The sequence below is a fragment of the Ischnura elegans genome, chromosome 8 (genome assembly GCF_921293095.1).
Source record: "Ischnura elegans chromosome 8, ioIscEleg1.1, whole genome shotgun sequence".
In the NCBI taxonomy this organism is placed as follows: Eukaryota; Metazoa; Arthropoda; class Insecta; order Odonata; family Coenagrionidae; genus Ischnura; species Ischnura elegans.
This window is the reverse complement of record NC_060253.1, coordinates 74648661-74656526: the sequence shown is the minus strand read 5'-3', so window position 1 is coordinate 74656526 and position 7866 is coordinate 74648661.

The window sequence follows — 7866 nt, the reverse complement described above, 5'->3', positions numbered from 1 at the left end:
ACGCAACTGCCCGTTTATTGCGGGCAGAGTGTTAACTGCCCTCGTGGTGAACAGCATGGCAAGAGCTCCTTTATACCTTCGTAAATATTTTCATTTCATGTGAACTTGGACTTTTCTCATGTTTTTTTTTCGAGTTGGTGGAGTTTTATGAAAATTTTCCACGATTTAAAAATGTTTTGAGGTTTTGTTTCCTCGTTTAAAATCTCTAGGCGAAAAATATACCGCGATAGTTCTTCTTGAAAAAAAGGGGCCGTATTGATGGCTTAAAATGTGTTTTTCCATCTCTTTACTCGCCTAAAATAAACATGAACTGAAACTAAGAAATAACTCACTTATTTCTGCGGACATCCGAGTATAAATAGGTGCTATGTGTATATCTTGGAGGCTAAGCTGTAACATCCTAGTCTGCAAAAATGGGTGGTAGCGAATTCGTATTCCAATGGGATTTAGGATTCGTATTCCTACAGAGGATTTTTGTGTATATTCGTCTAAGTTAATTAATTAAGCAGTAATTGTTGGAAATCTGTCATCAATGAAAATGCTGATACATTTTTGAAAATAATGCCAGTATGATACTTTTATTATTATCGCTGCGACTGATTCTAGTTAGCGGATGACATCATGGGAGATATTCCGTAGTTACGTGCTAGCTTAGAGGTGAAAACGTTTGGATATTGACCGGAGTGAAATTCTGCATTATGCTTTCAGACTCAAGCTAAGAAACCTCGTGTGTCTAGGAAAATGGACTAGCCACCCTACTCTGAACTAGAGAAATTTAAAAGAAATTGACTTAATTTTGGTAAAACTATGCCCTCACCTATCCTGACCAGCCTAAGAGTTGAATGACAGTGATATTCCACATGCACACCGATTTAATTTTAATCAAAATTCGTGTTGGCGAAGAAAATATTTTCAGTGAAATGTTTATTTCATTAGTATCAGCTCCTTAATTGAAGGAATAGATTTTAGGATCCGGGAGTGAGGATAGTTATTGGAACGCATTATACCTGATTGATTAATTGATTTTCGAAATATTAGCAGATCTTAAAATGCATATTTTAAATGGCTATTTTCAGCATTTCAGAGTGATAAGAATGTAGTTAAAGTGATACTTCGCTTATCTGAACACCCTTTTCTGGTGTGGAATGCCGTGCGATCGTACTTATGACCGCACAATGGATGGATCTCCTGTCTGCCGTGGTGTCGTGACTTGCCTTGGCGTCTCTCTCCCGCCTTCGAGGCCGCCATTTCTTCTGGGAACGAACGTGCGTACGCACCAATGCGTAATGAGATTCCCTTCAACTGTGCGGAATTTCCGCTGACCTTGCGCCCCTGTCTGCAACCGCAGGCTGTATTTACCTGAACGCCACCACGAATGCGGGAGCAATCTGCTTTTTTTCTTTTCTTCTCTCCGACTCCTATTGCGAATTGCTAACCAGCCAAGGGCATATAAATTTCCGCCTCTAAAAAATTATAAACCCGCGAAGCTAAATTGCAGTGGTATATCGCATGAATAGTCGGATTCAATATTATTTCTTTTGCTGCATTTAAGGTTTTGCTGCCCCAAAATCACCTACATTTTTTGCCATCGTCATGTTAATCTGACACATTTGAAAGAAAATCATGCATCTGATTACAACGCAGAAGCCTCCCTTAATATGTACGTAGCGGTAGGTATTTGGGAAACAGCTGAAACAGAGTACAGATTGCGAACAAAAAATAGAGATGTACATCGTTAGGAAATTGATAATAGCAAAGTATTTTGAAAGTCCTTTATTTTATGTGGTAAATATGAATGACTATCTATCCATTTGGCGAACAATCTCTTACATTTAATAATTTCTTTAGTAATTACCTGGAAAAATACTACGATTCGATTATGCTCTCCGCGTCACTCCGAGAGGTATTTCCTCTTCAATCTTCCAACAACCTAAGCTGACCTCGTGGCCTCTAGACAAATTGCACAACAAGTGTAAGGTACCAGTGTTACCTTTCCAGTGTAAGTGAAGGAGGAGGTGAAAGATAGGCTACTGGTGAGCGCGTGCAATGCACAGTAAAAAAGAAGAATTAAACCTAACCGACAAATGGCATCAGGAATAGTCCAAATGGGCAACAAACGATAAATAATTCAGTTCACTTGTTTCTTTCAGTTTTTCTGCTTTTTATCATAGTTTTTGCGTTTTAAGATATTTTTTAAAACTTTCATCTCTTGTATATTGTTTCGTTGTTTTGCAATGTTTCTCATTTTTCTTTGTTTGAACACTTTTTTATTTCAGTATTTTTATCTCTAGCAGTGGCTGAGGACAGCTGCATGGAACAACAGTAAAAATTCAATGGTGGCGCAGCATTTTCGGCACGCGCCAGCCTCAACGCAAATGGTCTCTACGGGCCCAATAAATCATCCACAGTTAAAAATTGAGATCTTGGCATTTAGAAATATAAAAAAGATTGAATTGAGTATTTATTCTAGTTGCGATTGCATCCTAAGATATATATTATATTTATATTATAATATAATTTTCAATAGTATATTTATTTCAGCTTAGCTGGCTACGTTGCATAGGCGTAGACTCGTTTTCGATATATCGGCGGCGTCTGCGTCTTAACCGAAGGGAAAAAGTCACCTCGTAAAAATTTATTTGAATTAACAGGGACTCCAAGCCGCATTCCCCAATCGTCAGCCAGCTATGCTACCAATCTTAAATCTTAAGTCATCACTCCTCTTAGAGACATTTCTGTGTAGGTTTTCAGAACACAGTGCTCGTGGCTCAACCCTACAATGCTGCACAGGAAACGATGACTTGCATAGTAAGACATTGCTCTAGGGAGATGACTCCCTAGTTTGTCCCATTTCAACGATGGAAATATTTCAAAGATATCCACCAGCTCGTACGTGAGCAATTTTTTTGCATGCTGTGCTTTGAGCTGCATGTGTGAAATTTGCGACCAACTGCCCGTAGGCGTGCTCGAAAGACCGTAGACGAAGCAAGCCGAGAATAGGAAGCACTTTACAAATACTGGATATCGAATGGAATAGTGTGGTAGATAAGACAGCCTGAATTCTAACCTTCCACCTTTTGTAGATGTCTTCAACATCCTCCTGGCGTTCCGGTCGAAATGTTTATATCCTTAATTGTTCTTCCAAGGAAGCATCCATGACGCACCATGTTGGTACCATATAGGCGGTGTAGCGATCGCCATGCCGTAACTTTTCTATAGCAATTTGTCGTTTAGAGGGGATGGTTCGGTATCACCTTCCTTGGAGCATTCAAAAAACAATGTTTATAAAGGGTATCCATAAACATGGGACCGCGACCCCTTAGTTACTAAGCTATGGCTACGCAAACATTTTTTAAATAACGAATTCTCGGGTTCTCAACTTGATTGATTCTGTCGTATAAGCCGACGTTGTTGAAGACGACTTGTATCTAGGGATATCTACCGATTCGATCGATGGATTTTTCTTCCTCATAGGAAAATCCACTAGGATCGGTAGAGCATTAATTGCTTATGCTTGGTTTCGCTAATAGTAGGGCCCCCTTCGCTTCTATTGCGTTGAGGTGTTTTTCCCCGTCCCATCCCTTCCGAATCTATCCTTACCCAGAGGCGTCGACGGGCTCCCATCGCGGCGGCGCCTCTTTCCTTTTTCCTTCCTCTCCAGCCCCTCCCCGGGTTATCGGGCGTATAAGCCACTGGCTTGGTTCCTGGCCCCGGTGCGTTTTACCCTCGAAGGGTTCGCCTAGAACCCTCATACTTTCTGTATCTAGGGATGTGCGAGTAGTACAGTTTGATCTCGAGTCGAGTATCAAGTCGAGTCGAGTATGGTAATTTCTAGACCACGCAATACAGCAATGCATGCTCCTACATGTTCTCATTTTTTCCAATCCCCTTGTGAATTTTCTATTCTGAATGTATAGCTGGATGTAAAAAGGTAATGATGATGTTTATTGTGTCAAAATCGGAAAAAACTGGCATTGTCCGCCAAAACCTTATGGTTGCATATTTTTCGGAAATATTAGAATTTATATCAAGTCTCTCGGTGTTTGAGTAAAAAGTAGGTTTGGGTACAAAAGTATCGCATGAGAAAGTATGAGCGATTCACCGGTCCACTCGAATTATTCCGAATACGCCGAATCGGTAGACCAGCCGCGTAGCCCGGCGCGGCTGACGAAAAGGTGTTCGGCGCCCACGTCGACGACTTAAGTGGTTGACTGCTTCGCATGCAGAAAGCTTTAATTCCGAGGTCAAGGCATTAGAACGACGTATCTACTTTAAAAACGATATCATTACATTAATTTCATGATAGTGCTTCCTGTTGTCAAATTTTGGAATTTACTGGCCTTGGCAGATCTGTCGCAGAAACTACTCCACTCGACATTCGTAATACAATTCGAAACACTCGAGTCGAGTACTAACTACTCGAATCGGGTAGAATTTTCGAGTACTCGCTCATCCATACTTGTCTCCCATCTTCAAGGACGTATTACTCATTGAAAGTCCAATTTCACACTAATTGAAATTATTATGAATAACAAATATCAATTTGGCGTGATATTTGGGGATGGAATCTAACATAAGAAATATTCATAATCACACCGATAAATAGTAAATTTTAAACACATTTGTTTGTATTTTTCGCCCGTCTGCAATTTTAAGGTAAGCTCTAGTTGTGTTTTTTTCTAAACTTCATGTGCACGTGTGTGATATTCGCGAGAGCCCGGCTACACACAGATGGATCTTCTACTTGCTCCACAAAGCGTAGGCGAGCGAAGTGCTGGAGGATTGCCCAGTGGAAGAGGTTAACGGTACTCGGCCATCGGATATTCGAACCGCGGGATAGGGAGGCTGCCGCAGCCATGGCAAAGCGGGGTCGGAGCCCGGCGCGGACCGGAACGGAGTCCTGACGGGGGTGGTTATCTGATTGCGGGGGTTGAAGCTTCAGATGGAGCGCCCTGAGGCTCTGGGGCATTGCTCGCCACCATCGGAGAGAAATCTCAATTCAGAAGTACGCGGCGATCGAAGAAGAAGAACTCGTGCCGCATTCGTGCGATTCCATTCGATGATCTCCTCCCTCCCAATAGTATACCGAATTCGGTTGACTTGTTTCGCGCAGTCGATGAAAATGCGGCAATTTTCGTCCGGCGAATGATTAGGATACAGTTATATGAGGCGCGTGGAGGGAGGGACTTCGGATAAAAGATTACTGCAATTTTCGAGCCATTGTTGAATCCTCAGGTCGTGTTCAAGAGTTCAAGCGGGAAAAAATTGAGCTGTCGCTTTTTTCTCTCTGATACCTGCGAAAACTCTCCATAAACTGCCTACTGAGATTTCTGCCAACTTCAATTTTAGGTAAATTCTGCATCATTTGATGGCAATAATTAATAATGCATCAAAATCTGTTTTTGGAGATTACTTGAGTCCCTTATATAAGTAAAGATACGTATAGTTCGTCTTTTAATGCTGTTGTTGCTGGTCATGGGCGGAGAATTTTGCTAATTTTCTCATTTATTGTCTATCATTGCTTATGCTAGCGGTTTGTCTCGTATGATGTATTAATACAGAATTATGAATTATCAGAGATTTCTGCCAACTTCAATTTTACGTCAATTCGGTACCATTTTATGGTTATAACTAAATAGGCATAAAAATCTACTGTTTATAAAGGATGAGCATTTTTATATATCATTTTGTGTAATGTTCATGGGCTTATAAGTCAATATATGACCGTAAAAATAGTAAAAATGTTTTGTAATGCGAATTTGGGACGCAGGTATTATTAAACTTTTTTAACAATGCGGTTGGTTTAAGTTACGCGAAGTTTTAATAAAATATCCATTATGTCTGGATTAAATGAAATGTTGTACCTTTACTATGAAACTGTAACTTTTGCCCAAGTAATGAAAAACAATATTTCACTTCGCCCTTAATATCTACCAAGGTGTCTTGGGACATCTCTACCCAGGTAATTTAGGGTTACGGCAGTTGTAGGAAGAAAGGTAGAAAATGGCATTGAGACCCTGCTCGGCGATATTAAATTACGTGTGGAGTTTACGATTGTGTTTCACAATGAACACTAACAATTTCCACTGAGTCACGCCTGATACTTTTTTCAAGTCAGCAACTGTTATGTTTCTTATGAGAGCACATGGCTCCTAGCAGAGGAGTCATTTTCGTCTAACTACGTTATCAGATATTGCCCTCTGTTAAGGAAACAGCTCAGCACTATTTCAGTCATGATCCGTAAATCTGAAAAAAATGAAAATATGAGATTTTTTGCGTGGTTTCAGAAAAATCGCGATATTTTTAATTGCCATGCCATTAATACTGGAACGAAGTTAAAGTGATTCACTTATCATTATTATCTCTGATCAGAGTGCTCATTCGACCTCAAAATAAACTAGCTTTAATCAGATGAAAATTCACTTATCCTAATTTTATCTGAAGCAAGGCCAATTAAGCCGAAGTATGGAGTTCAATTTCACAACAAAACCTTAGTGAAACTCGAAAGCCAATATTGTGTTTAGACAAATTAGATCCTGAGGTCAGTGAAAGGAGAAAACGCGTGGAAACGAGAGGAAAATAGTTACTTTCCCTAATCAGTTTCATGCTAGTGGATTCCATCACGAAGTAACTACATGTCATGCATCTTTCATCTTAATTATTTTTTGATCGATCATAGAAAAAAGCTTTTAGATTCCTCCTCTGATATCTGGGTATGATTATGTTATCTCTTTATCCTGAATACCAGCTCCATCTTCCTTTCACCAGAGTTATTCATGTCCAGACGCTTTAAAAATAAATACACTTACAGCAACTTCTGCGATTTTGTTAGCCATTCCATTTTAGGATCTAAGTTCGAGGAGGGTAGGTGGTTTCTAATCATTTCCGCCATTTAAAGTATCCAGCAAACAAATATATATGCTGAAGAAGGTTGTTTTAGGCTTTAGTTCAGGTATTAAACCTTTATAGCTGAATCCCCTGCTCTAAAAATAACTTCATAAGTCTAGGTTTCTTTCATTCTACTTGTAAAAAACTTATTTATTCTGACGGGAAAGTGATAGCAAAAGTCGCTTAATTTTTCTGTCTGAAAACTTTATTGGCCTCTATTTTTTTTCTTGCTGTCGTAAAAGAATCCTTCACGCATTGCTCGGTTACTGCAGTTCGTTTAGGTTTTAATGATGGTAACAGGTGGTAATTATCTGATACTGCTGAAGACATTTTTTTTCTTTCTGCTAAGATGACACTAGTTTTGTCAGCGAAAAGACATTCATTATTCTTCAAGAATATTAGGTACTTCTGTTCGCCTTACGGAATTCATCGTGGATTCATGTTTAGCATTGCAGTATTTTTTTAAAAAAAGGTAATTTCACTATCATGAAGAACGGTATGTATTCGAGCCTATTACAGCCTAGATTCACGTTTTACTATTGCTGTCACCGGGAATGTTATCTGGAAGATAAATTTTATAATGAAATGAGTTAAAGTATGGCTAAAAGTGACCTCTGAGATTTTATAGAAATATTTTTACATAAAATGTATTTTAATTATAGCTTTTGGTCTTTTTTTGTGTAGTAATAGATATAATTTCGACGTTTCCAAGTCTTGTGCTTGTATCTCTAGTGCTGTGCATGACTAAAACAATTATATCATTGCAAAAAAATACATGTAAGTTAGATTGATATGGTGGAAAATTTTCAACACCATCTGGTAGGCGAAGTGCAATTTTACACTTTCTGTCTACCTATTTAATGAGACGAAGCACTATCATTTTTGAGTCTACTTTTTCACTGAAATATTGGTTGTTGATACGTTTAATGAGCCTGCCAGTTTAGGTACATAGTATCATTTTCTGGCGTAGACTCAAAA